The 13265-nt window shown below is 42.3% G+C and overlaps 1 long non-coding RNA gene across 1 annotated transcript in view; it reads right to left on the bottom strand.

Annotated features, from left to right (window-relative positions):
- Positions 1 to 12902, bottom strand: part of LOC145398351 (uncharacterized) — a 30197-nt gene extending 17295 nt beyond the window's left edge. The window contains exon 1 of the long non-coding RNA XR_013897119.1: positions 12791 to 12902. This is a non-coding gene — a long non-coding RNA (uncharacterized LOC145398351). The remainder of the gene's footprint in view (positions 1 to 12790) is intronic.
- Between the last annotated feature and the right edge of the window lie 363 nt (positions 12903 to 13265).

Here is a 13265-nt window from a genome sequence, read left to right on the forward strand (position 1 = left end):
CAAGCTACCCAGCAAACACAAGCAAGTATGTGCCTTGCTGTGGTAGGCAGCGCCTGGCCAAGGTGGGAACAGGGTGCTTCCACATGGCGAGGTGCAGGTAAAATGGAGGAGGCATAGCCACCAAGAGGGTGAGCTGTGTATAGGAGATATGTATGAGTAGTAGTCTCAGCCCAGACTTTGACTTCTTGGTAAATGTGATTGAGTTCCTCCCCTGAGAGTGTTGTGCAAGGCCAGATATCACGTCACTGCCATGGTAGTACCTCCCAGGACGATGGTAACCATCCACCTACTACCTTTTTGGAGGGCTAACGGGTGCTACACCTTGCCCAAGGATGACCCGGGACTATGCAGGGCAGAGGCGTCCATCTTCGCTGAGACGGACACATTATCCGGCCGCATATCCCAGTATCCCCCACTGAAAGGGTATAAGCACGAGAGTATGACACTGTGTCCAACTGACATAATGTAAACCCTTCCATGACATGACATTTAATTCTTTCTACCAGCATACAATTTTATTCAACACTGGTCAATCCTCTGGTAGTGACGGGATTAATGCAGGCTATATCTAACCCTTCCAGTTCCAAGTCTCCCATAAACCGAGAAAAAATCGTGTGGAAATAGCAAGAAGGAAACATGAAATCGGAATATCTCGATGCACGGGTTGAAAACTGAGGCTCTACAAGACATACACAGAATGCTAAGTAACACATTCACTATGTTTTTTACTCTAACTTGGCCGTGATTATTTGCCTTTTACAGCTTATTCACGGTTCTCGGTGGCCGAGGACAATACTGTGGCTCTACATCCTTTCCACAGCACTTCTTCGTGACTAGCATCATAGTCTAGTGTTAATCTACTGTTACAACTCAGCATTCAGGGAGATGAGATGGCAATTCTAGGCCAAGTTTGAGTAGAAAGTGCATATATTTTTTTTCTTGCTACCTCCAGATTTTATTCAGCTTGATGTGACAAGACCGAATTCTATAGGGAACACAGGAGACTCCGCAACACCTGCTCCATAGAGATTTATTTTCCCTATTACACCTTAATATTTATCCTTCCCATCACTTACATCAACACTTTTCATCGATAACATAAACAGGGATACTGTGGTGTAATGAGCAGAATAAATCGTCAAGGTAGAGGTGTTAGGAAATATATGTTGGAATAAGACAGTGATCCTGCGTTACCATGGAGATCACCTCTCCTTGCTGGTATGAGAGAGAGAGAGAGAGAGAGAGAGAGAGAGAGAGAGAGAGAGAGAGAGAGACAGACAGACAGACAGACAGAGCAGCGTGCCCCTCATCCTGTCTCCTCGGTGGCCCACATAAAAATGACAATATTTCCACAAATCTAACATCCAAGTCTGTTTCTTTGGTACAGGCGGGTAGGGTACAAGTATATTACAACACTGGCATTGTTTATATATCGCGTGTATACCTGAACAAGATTATTTATGCCTAAAATAATACTCTTACAGTGGCGCCAAGTTAAAGAACAATACCATCATCTCATATCGGTCTTAATGGCAAACTAACACAACTCAGGTTTCAAGTCTGTGGTAAATTAGGCATCATATTTTCTTAGTAATACGTAAACTATTTAATTCTTCTGTTACTGTCTTTACCACATGGCTACTGGTGTTGTAAATCTGGTAAACTGATCCACTCATAAGACACTGTGATTGGGAACTGTGCCAGCCATATTCACAAAACATCCTAGGCATTTCTTACGATATAAACGTTCCTGCAGCAGTGAATAATAATACGTACAATTGTGTGTTATATTTTTCACTGTAATATTCACTCTTAGTTCCGTTGTGAAGTGATTGGTAGCGTTGTGATAAGCGATAAAAATATTAAGTCAAAGAATCTTGTAAGGAACTAACGCTTGGGATAATTTATAACTATGACTCGTGGGTGTTGGGAGAGCGTCAGGCTGGCATTTATAAAGGATCCTAACTAATCTACAGGATAAACTCAACTCTGTAAGTTATCTAGTATGACAAGTGGTTTATTTTTCATATTTTGTCACACTGATATTGACTGATAAAATTATAAAGTGTTTATCAGTTGCCTGAGTGAAGATAAACGTATATATAGGCAGTTATATACACAGTTTATGTTTAGAACAGTTTATAAATACAGCACAGGTTTTGGCTGAACTAAATCAGCGGGTTTGCCTAATGTGCTGTTAGTGTAGTTAGGTTTTCTGTTTTAATCACACTGCATAACTACCCAATAAATTGCCTTCTTCCTGCATACATGATTAACAGTAATAGTACAGAAATAAATCAACGCAGCTAAAATAATATTACCATTAAAACAGTAAGTTCCATTGCTTGGTGGTGTTGTGTTAAGACTGTCAGGTTTGGATACCAAGAACAGAAACAGCAGGTATAAGTTGACCTGAGCCTTTCCAATCACTTTACCTGGTATATTTTGTACAGTAAAACTTAGCCTGACATCTGGCCTGTCTTATCCCACCCTAACAAATGTTCTGTTCTCACACAGCATCAGTCTTGGCCTATCCTCTCCTATTTTCCCTTTCTGCACTACACCCTCCTTTCATCCACCACACCAACCACTTCAGACGAACCGTGCTTCGACCCTGCCAGTGCACCAGCATTTTCATAAATACTCGGGTTTAATTTACTCAGCTGATGGTGCAGTTAATATTGTTACATGGCATGTGTTCACTTGGGTTCAGCCAGACAGCCGCATCAATGATAACTACAGCTTATACACACATTACCTGACGTGAAGGAAGCAGTTCAACCCAAACCTTGAACCTTTTCCAGCACAGACTGACACACAACAGTTCCCACATCAGGACTGCATTACCTGTTGACCAAGTCTGGATTTTACCACAAGGATAAAACGAAAATAAAGGAGATATACCATAGCAAATAGTTACTTCTGATATTAACACCATACAAACCATCACTTTACTACACTCTGCCTTAAGAGTGTAACTGGGATGGTATACGTTTCCTCCTTATGTTGGCAATAACGAATGAATATTATTTTTGGCTTAAATAACGTTGTTCAGGTACACAGGCGATACATAAGTAATCCAGTGATGTAATAAGCATATACACACCCGCCTGTACCAAAAAGACATAGCTGGAGAGGGAAATTATTGAAATATCGTCATTTTTATGCTGGTCGCCGAAGGGAGTGGATGATAGCGATGTCGCTCCTCTCTCTCTCTCTCTCTCTCTCTCTCGTTAGCCAGTAAGGAGAAATCAACTTGATGGGAATGCAAATACATCCATGGCAACGCAGACTCATTGTCTTAATGCAACGAACACTTATGAACTCCTAACACCTGTTGCTTAGATTTATTCTGCATATTAGACCTAGATAATGAGTTGGGAGGTTACTGCATGAAACGAAATCTGAAACAACATACAGCAAAGACTAAAGTTACGTTCTTTGAGAAAGAAAAGTCAGTGACTGTTATACTCATTCTGCACTAACTTGGCAAAGAACTGCCATCACTGTAATTTGAATGCTGAGTTGTAACCAGAGATTAACACTAGAGTATGATGCCAGTCACGAATAAGTGCTATGGAACGGCTGAAGAGACATAGCATTGTGTTCCTCCGCCACTGAGCTGTGTAAAACAAGATATAAAACGACGAAAATTTGACCTAAGTTACCGCGAAAGAACTACAGTGACGATGACTGGTCAAGAAACAGAACGGGAGAGCCTTCAAAAAGTTTAGCTAGTTTACTGTAACCCTAGAAATCCTTCACTACACTGGGTGGTAATCATAAATGACTCCCGGTGGTTAGTGGGTTAGGGTATACCAACTGGCTGGGGCTGCAGGGGTTTACAGCCAAGGCAAGGTTAGGGGTTATTGTGTTGTCAATGCCACTCAGGGGCTAGTGAGGTGGGTCATCCTCGCCTTAAATGTCAAAACTAAGTAGGCCAGTCCCCAGGCCCTACGTTCCTGATGGGTCAGCACTGCATGATGGACACATGACATGGAGGAACAAGGACGCCGGTATAGGTTATGAAGTGTAAGAAAGAGGACAGCGGGGAAAGATGCTTGCTGGTCCCTGACAATACTTAAAAAAAGAAAGAAAAAAAAAAAAAGACTACTGTTCTCCTCACTTTAACATATGGCAGTAAAACTTGGACTCTGCTGGAATGACAAGCCAACAGTGTGAGCAGTGGACACGAGTTATATGTGGAATTACATGTACAGACGGGCAGACATTATTATAAAGAAATAAAGGAGCGTTGCGGTATTGATGTGTGTGTGTGTGTGTGTGTGTGTGTGTGTGTGTGTGTGTGTGTGTGTGTGTGTGTGTGTGTGTGTGTGTGTGTGTGTGTGTGTGTGTGTGTGTGTGTGTGTGTGTGTGTGTGTGTGTGTGTGTGTGTGTGTGTGTGTGTGTGTGTGTGCGTGCGTGCGTGCGTGCGTGCGTGCGTGCGTGCGTGCGTGTGTGTGTGTGTGTGTGTGTGTGTGTGTGTGTGTGTGTGTGTGTGTGTGTGTGTGTGTGTGTGTGTGTGTGTGTGCGTGCGTGCGTGCGTGCGTGCGTGCGTGCGTGCGTGTGTGTGTGTGTGTGTGTGTGTGTGTGTGTGTGTGTGTGTGTGTGTGTGTGTGTGTGTGTGTGTGTGTGTTAGAAGTATCCTGAAATGGTTGGGCTATGTGGAGAGAATGGAAAATGAGAAATGGACTATAAGAGTATGTATGTGAGAGAGGTGGAAGAAGGGGAGGCCAAGAATGAGATGGAGAGAGAAGATAAAACAATGAACATAGAAGTGAAAGGTTTAGAACACTCTCCCATGCTAAGTAAAATATCTAATACAGTCAGTTTGCTTTTGCCAGACATAGATCCCTAACCTCTTTTAGCTCGGTTGATGGCCAAATGTGGTAAGATAGGAGCTTGAAGTGGACTGGTAACTAAGGAAATTCATTCCTACTTAGTTTATCAGCTAAAAACAAATCAACTATAGCATTAGGAATAGAGTATAATAATAACGGATCTTGAACTTGGCTCTCCGTTAGTTTGTTTGTGCTTCTTCTGGGAGAGAACACTCTTGCGGCATTCATTCTGGTCTATGCTTCCTTCTTCCTTGTATTAAAACTCTTCATCATCATCATCATCATCATCATCCGGACCTCCTTTCCCACCCTAGGGCAAGGTGAGAAGTATCAACGTCCAGACAGCCCGTCTGTCCAATCCAATGGACCACGCTTCCCTTCACTCATTATTCAAGCCCCCGGAATCCTGGATCTATCTGATACGCCAAAAACTTTCACCACATTCTGTAGCTTCATATACACTCTTCCTTGTATTAAAGCTTTTCCTTGTATTAAAACTCTTCCTTGTATTAAAACAAACACTAAATGGACAAACAAAATGCTGCACTTTTCTACTGGTCAAACATACCAATCCATTTAGTTATTGCTTTATCACAGAAAGTCATCTATTTTGCCAGACGCATTCATCTCGGAAGGGGTGGCCACGAACAAAATCACCATGTCACTCTGTCCCTTGTCATCAGTCTGCCCTCCCTCTTACTCACACCACCCAATTTCATATACCTCGACCCCGTCCCTCCACCTCATTCCTGGTCTCATCCTTCCCGTATATCTCATGAACATACCCCGTCCCCCCACCTCATTCTTGGTCTCATCCTTCCCCTATATCTCATGAACATACCCCGTCCCCCCACCTCATTCCTGGTCTCATCCTTCCCCTATATCTCATGAACATACCCCGTCCCTCCACCTCATCCTTGGTCTCATCCTTTCCGTATATCTCATGAACATACCCCGTCCCCCCACCTCATTCTTGGTCTCATCCTTTCCGTATATCTCATCAACATACCCCGTCCCCTCACCTCATTCTTGGTCTCATCCTTCCCCTATATCTCATCAACATACCCCGTCCCTCCACCTCATCCTTGGTCTCATCCTTCCCCAGTATCTCTTGAACACACTCTCCTTTATTCTGTTCATTTATCTGGTCCTAAAATTGTCACACCTGCATCAAGAATGCCCAGTTGTAACAACAGATTACAACCAGATACAAAGTTAGTCATCAGTAAGTGCTAAGTAAAAAATGTACAGCAATTTGCACCTAAAAATGCCCCACCTCCATCTTGAAGGCCGAGTTGTAATAATTATAGATCACCACTAGAGTATGATGCTAGTCACGAAGAAGTGCTACGAAAAGGATGTGCAGTCTTTCTCTGCCACTGAGCTACGTGAAATAAGCTGCAAAAGAACAAATACCTGGGCTAAGTTAAAGGGAAACTATGTCATGAAGCTAGTCACGAAGAAGTGCTATGAGTGATGTAGAGCCACAACATTGTCTTTTCCTGCAATCAGCTGTGTGAAGTAAGCTGGAAAACGACGACAATTTGGGCCATGTTAAGGTGAAAGAACTCTAGTCAGTGTGTTATTCTCTGCACAAGGCCAACTCATCTCAGTACTATGAACATAACAGCATTGACGGAGAGAAACTAATTGGATTGCTGCTGAATCATGTATGTATATATGTACGGATGTGTATTTATGTATGTATCTGTGTATGTGTGTATATGTATGTTTGATGTATGCATGTGTATGTGTATGTACGTACAGTACGTATGTGTGCATGTATGATGTATGGCGTATGTATGTGTATGTATGAATGTACAGTATGTAGGCTACGTATGTATGTATGGTTGTATGTAGGTATGATGTATGTATGTAGATGTCCACTATCGACTACAACACTTCTTTATCTCTGTACTATCGCTGTCACACACCAACACTTTCAGCCACCTGCTACGTGAAATAAGCTGCAAAAGGACGACATTTGGGACCAAGTTAAGGTGAACCAACTACGATTATCTTCCACACGGATTATCTACGGTAACTTGCTCTTTTCCTGTCACCTGAGATACTGGTGTGGATGTGACAGAAAGTGTCAGGAGAAATACACTGAGGTGGTTTGGCCATGTGGAGAGGATGGGGAGCGAGACTAACGAGGAGAGTGCGTGAAAGAGGTGGAGGGGGGGGGGCGAAGGAGGAGGAGGAGGCCGAGGATGAGATGGAGGGATGGAGTGGAGAGGCTGAGTGGGGTGTGAGCTGGTAGGAAGGTAGTGAAATGGCAGGGGACACGGTGACATGGAGGCGATTTGTTTGTGACCACCCCTTACGGGGATAAGGCGTCTGGAAAGGGATAGATAGATAAATAGACGTTCATTCTAACCTCATTGTGATCCCTACCCCATTTCAGCTCGGTTGATAGCCAACTGTAGTCAGTTTGGAGGGTTGATTTGACTAGTAACCAAGGAGACTCACATTACCCCATAACTATTAAGACCTATCGAAGTTCACGTAACCACGACTTAGAATAGAATTCACTTTCTGATTAGTAACCAAGGAGATTCATTCGAATTTCACTAACCACAACTAAGTATTCGGGCTATGAGTGACCCAGTTCCCCACATGAAAACACACTAAAATATTATACCGTAATAATAATAATAATAAAAATAATAATAATAATAATAATAATAACAATCATCATCATCATCATCATCATCATCATAAATACTGCAGGACACATTAACTGTATGAAAATCAGCTTGTAGTACCGTCTAGTACTACCATTATCCCAACTATCCTACTTGGGGATAGCATGAGACAGGATCCAGAAACTGTTATGCTAGAGTCAAACAGCCTGGGGGAAGAAGGCGTCGAGGATAATGAGGAGGAGGAGGAGGAGGGGGAGGAGGAGGAGGAGGAGGAGGAGGAGGAGGAGGAGGAGGAGGGGGAAGAGGAGGAGATGATGACGGTGGAGGACGATGATGATGATGATAACGTTGGTGGTGGTGGTGGCGGTAATAATAATAATGATGGTATTTAAACAGAAATCGAGCTAGTAGAAATATCCGGCATTCTGTTGACAAATATGCCTTTAAACACTAGATATACGAGTATAGTCAGTGGCAACACCACCATGATATATAAACACCAACAGGTTCAATTTTACTGGGAATTGGTTGCCATGATAACTGGGTCTGCCATCATCTCTCCATCAATCACATCTCTTAACCATACCGGTACTGCAGTTTCTTTTTCCTCTACTCTCTCTCTCATGGCCACTCACTCACTCACTCTCTCTCTAAATCATATCTCTTAACCATGCTGGTTTCTTCTACTCTCTCTCTAACTCATGGGCACTCACTCACTTACTCTCTCTAAATCATATCTCGTAGCCATGCTGCAATTTCTTCTTCTTAACTCATGGGCACTCTCATTCACTCATTCTCTCTCTCACTCTCTAAATCACAGGCTATCTCTTAACCATGCTGCAGTGTCTTCTACTCTAACTTATGGCCACTCTCACTCTCTCTCTAAATCCTATCTCTTAACCACGATGCAGTTTCTTCTGCTCTCTCTAACTCATGGGGCACTCCTACTCTCTAAATCATATCTCTTAACCATACTGCAGTTTCTTCTTCTACTCTTTCCCTCTAACCCACAGGCAACCACCTATATCAGTGCAACCCACCCAACCATCATGACTTGCGAGTACTATCAAGAGGATGGACAGGATGGAAAGCGAGAGACTAACGAGGAGAGTGAGATGGTGGAGCGGAGAGGAAGGGGGATACCAAGGATGAGATGGAGAGGAATATGAGAGAAGCGGATGTGAGTTGGGACCAGGGCGACAGGAAGGCGATCTGTTTGTGGCCACCCCTTGCGGGATGAAGGCGTCTGGGGATAGACAGATAGATGGACAGATAGAAAAAAAAAGTAGACAAAATGCAAAGGCCTATATATTTTTTACCGCTAGTACACAAAAATAACATCTGTCGAATATATAAGCTTACAACAAAAAGGAAAAACGTATACCGGTATAAAAAAAAGGTAAATATCAGGTGGTTGCCATGGTAACGAGTTGTGCCTCTGGCCTTCTCCACCAATCACGTTTCGTCATTATTCTGCACCAAACTACTGCAGCCAACCACCATGCCACCTAGGCACAAATAGCAACAGTTAGAATAAGATGAAACTGAATTTAATAGTGAATTCCTCGCGCTTACCAAACACCATGTGGCTCTAATTCAAAGCCGTGACTTAGGCTGTCCTGCCGTAGTCCACCCTTGACCTTTGGGGGGGGGGGGAAGTAGCTGGGAATGTTATTTACCCATGCAGCTGAGCCGGCCAGATATGTCAGTGCCACCACATGAAGGCGTCGCTCTCCACCACCAAAGTAGTAAATCAGCTTTACAGTTAGAAATGAAACTGTATAAAGCTTTTTTCTGTAAATTATTGTAAATATAACCCCTACAATCCAGTGACATATATCTATCTATCCATTTATATATATATACAGTATATATATACCGGTATATATATATATATATATATATATATATATATCTATATATATATATATAGTTCTATATATATATATATATATATATATATATATATATATATATATTGCCACATGACTTAATCCTGTAAGGGGTAGCCACAAACAAGTTGCCTCCACGTTGCTCCGTCCTCTGCCATTTGACTCCCCTCCCTCCAACTCACAACCCCTTCTCTCATATATTTCTCCATTCCATTCATCCATCTCATTCTTGGTCTCCCCCTCCACCTCACTCACATACTCTCCTTCGGTCAGCCTCTCGTTCTCCATCCTCTCCACATGGCGCAACATATGCTTCAGATTATTCTTGTTACCTCTAGATGTTTATATTCAGCTTAGGACAGACTTCAAACTGGCGAGGTTAGATACAGTATAACCTTCTTTAATCACTTTACTACACCTGGGTGCAGTGGTTGGTGCTGGCGACTATCATCCACTCACTTGATGTTGTGCTACCTACTCCTTCATTCATCATTCCCTTTTTGTGTCTGCCCCACTATCACGCACTCGATGTAGTGCTGCCTACCTCTTCCTTCACTTGTCACTCCCTTTTTGTGTCTGGCCTCTTCCTGTTTTTCCCATCCTTCCTGTTGCTTTTTATTAGCCTACTCTTCTTTCCACTTCAGGTGGCTGTACACTGAGTAACAAGCCTATTGGTTTCCTATAACCATGGAAACCCTTTACAACAGTGGGTGGTAATCAAACAACCAAACAGCACGATGATGTGCAGCCTACTGTGGCCTCCCTGTTAACTGGATGCAGATGCAAATTGTCTGGCAACCCAGCCTCCATACACTTCCCCGCACCTCGCAATGGCAAGGCGCTGTCCACTACAAGGAAACTTTGGTTCACTGCACGGGACGGCCCTGCAGGGGGAGTTGCTTGTTTGTGATTGATAGGTCTGCTCAACCGGACAGACCAGGTTACTCAATTGCTCACGAGTAGTCTTTAAACTCACTAAAATGGTCTAGAGATACCAAGAGCAAAATTTTAAGTACATCAATGGACTGAAGGGGTTACAGCTGTCTTAAAGCACATAGCGCTCTAAAGATGGCAAGAATAACACTGACAATGTCACTGGATTCAAGAACTGTACAGCAAAAAAGACGGAAAAATGGCCAACCTATAACAAGGAATTAGTGTATTCTACTCGAGTGCTATCCATGTGACTTTACAGTACAATACCACATTTGTTTTAACCTGACCAAGATTCCCTACCCCTTCCAGCTTGGTGATGGCCAGGTGCAGTCTTAGGAAGGTGGAGGGACTTCAACTGATAGAAACAAGGAGACCCATTCTGTATGAGCATTTTGTAAAAATAAAAGTGCTTCATGAAAGACCTATTTTGTCCCCCAATATCCTCAAGCAGATGTACCACCAACTATAAAATTCCCAGTTCCTGGCGTGGAAACCCTCTCTCTCAAGCTAATGAAAGTGACAAAATGAAAAATATATTATGTGAGGTGGTGCGTGGGGTGAAGAGAAGACGAAAGGGGATGCAAGGAAAAGCATGGTGGAATGAAGCGGTGACACAAGCTGTGGCGCAAAAGGAGAATGCATAGAGTGAGTGGATGGGAAGCAGAGGCATGGAGGACGTTGAGAGATGGAAGGGAGAGTTATATGTGGACAGGAAGAGAGAGGTGAAAATATTATAATAATGTCCTGTGCCTGCCATTCTCAACAGGGTTCAGAAAGGCCTCAGCTTAACATACCAAGACAACACTCAGGCACATCGATTTTCTTTTCGGTCTGATATGAATAAAATCACTTGGAGATGGCAAGACTAAACTAAGATATCACCGAAGTGAAGTGACAAAGACGCTGACCTGGACTGAGAACATACCTCACTCAAAGACACTAATTTTCATGTAGGTAGGCTACCTATTTTTTAATGCAAAGATGGAACCAAAGACCAGGAGCCCGAAAATTGTTCTCTCAAAAAAAAATAATAATAATAAAAAAATAACAAAGAGCCAATTTCAAGATCAGTTCATTTCGAGATGCCTGGACAAACTGTTTGAAAGACGGGAGATCATAAGCAGTAGATAAGACAGACAGAGGGAGACAGTTGCAGAGCTGACCTACTGAATAAAATCATCTGGAGACTGCCAGTATACAATGTCACTGTACTAAGAAGGCTGAAGAGACTCACCTTAACTAGACCGACAATACACTTGGGCACAATGGTTGTCACTCAGGTCCCCATGTAGCTCCCTCACTCTGTCTTCATGTTCCATCTTCCACGTAACGCACTATTAACAAGTAACATCGTACCTGCAAGTGAATGGAAAAATTAGTTGCAGGTGGGGGGAGAAAGTGAACAAAATTACCCTTATTATTATCAAAATACATTTTTTTTTCTGTATGATCTGAGGCCTGTACCCCTTACATGATGAGGGTCCAAGTGAGGCCAAAATTGTTGTACACGGTGGACTGAAAGCAATTTGCCTAATTACAAGATTTTATGAGTACCAGTATTATCCTCATCCAACTTTAAGCCCACAGTTCCTTTCATCACCTTTCATTTCACATCATCAACCCCTATTATCACTTCTTTTTTATAGTAATGATAGCACTAGTAGCATGAGGAATGTTGTAGCAGTAGTAGTAGTAGTAGTAGTAGCAGTTAGTCTCCATTAACCCTATATCACTTTATTTCTCCCAAATCTACAGAAAACCGTCTCGAGGTGGCAAGAATGAAACAAAAAATCGTTTAAGAAAATACATCGGCAAACTGAAGTTTTTTTTTATATTTATTTAATCATATGTTATGTGCTTCCTTAATCTGAGCTCAGGGTTATACCATTTTCACAACTTAGCCTAAAATTGCTATCTCTTCATCGTGAACTGTGAGTTGTAGAGATTAACATTAGAATACAGTGCTAGTCATGAAGAAGTGCTATGGAAAGCACGTTGTTGAGCCACAGCTGTAGAGATTAGCATTAGAATACGATGCTAGTCATGAAGAAGTGCTATGGAAATGATGTTGGGCCACAGATGTAGAGATTAGCATTAGAGTAATATGCTAGTCATGAAGAAGTGCCATGGAAAGGATGTAAAAACGCAGTTGTAAAAAGATTAACATTAGAATACAGAGCTAGTCCTGAAGAAGTAATATGGAAAGGATGCAAAGCTGCAGTTGTAAAAAGATTACCATTAGAAATACGATGCTAGTCATGAAGCAGTGCTATGGAAAGGATGTTAAGCCGCAGCTGTAAAAAAAAAAAAAAAAAAAAATTGGCATTAAAATACGGTTAGTCATGAAGAAGTGCTATGGAAAGGATGTTGAGTAGTATTGTCATTCTGCCACTGAGCTATGTGATAAAGCTTCAAAAGGACACAAATCTGGTCTAAGAGTAAAAATTCTAGTTTTATTCTTTCTATCACTAACCGATTTTACGTCGCTTATGAAACCTCCATGGTAGCGTGGGGGTGCATGGAGGCTGTACCATATCTAACCCTTCCACTTCCAAACCCCTGGTCTTTGCTAAAATAAAGTTAAAATCGTCAGCAGATAGCAGTAGTAAAAAGCGTTATTGTGACTCCCTGCTCATCTAAACGTGAACCCAGTGGACTGCAGGATGAAGCTACCTCTCTGCAATGCCACATCCTGCTTTCATGGGATGGGGATTGAGGAACGTATATATTAACAGTGGTACTGGCGTAGGTATATCAGTGCCACTACGTGCAGGCGTCCCCTTCCAACACGTGATAGGCTTGAAGGGTTACGCGGTCTCCTCCTCAAAAAATACCCCCAAACTCACATAAGTAGTACACCAACAATGACCAATAAATCAGTGGACATCATAATCAATAAGCCGACAATAACCAATAAATCGACAGGATTACATAATATACGAACATTC

This window comes from Coenobita brevimanus, chromosome 45, assembly GCF_032717465.1.
Source record: "Coenobita brevimanus isolate Jiangsu-jjx chromosome 45, ASM3271746v2, whole genome shotgun sequence".
Lineage (NCBI taxonomy): Eukaryota > Metazoa > Arthropoda > Malacostraca > Decapoda > Coenobitidae > Coenobita > Coenobita brevimanus.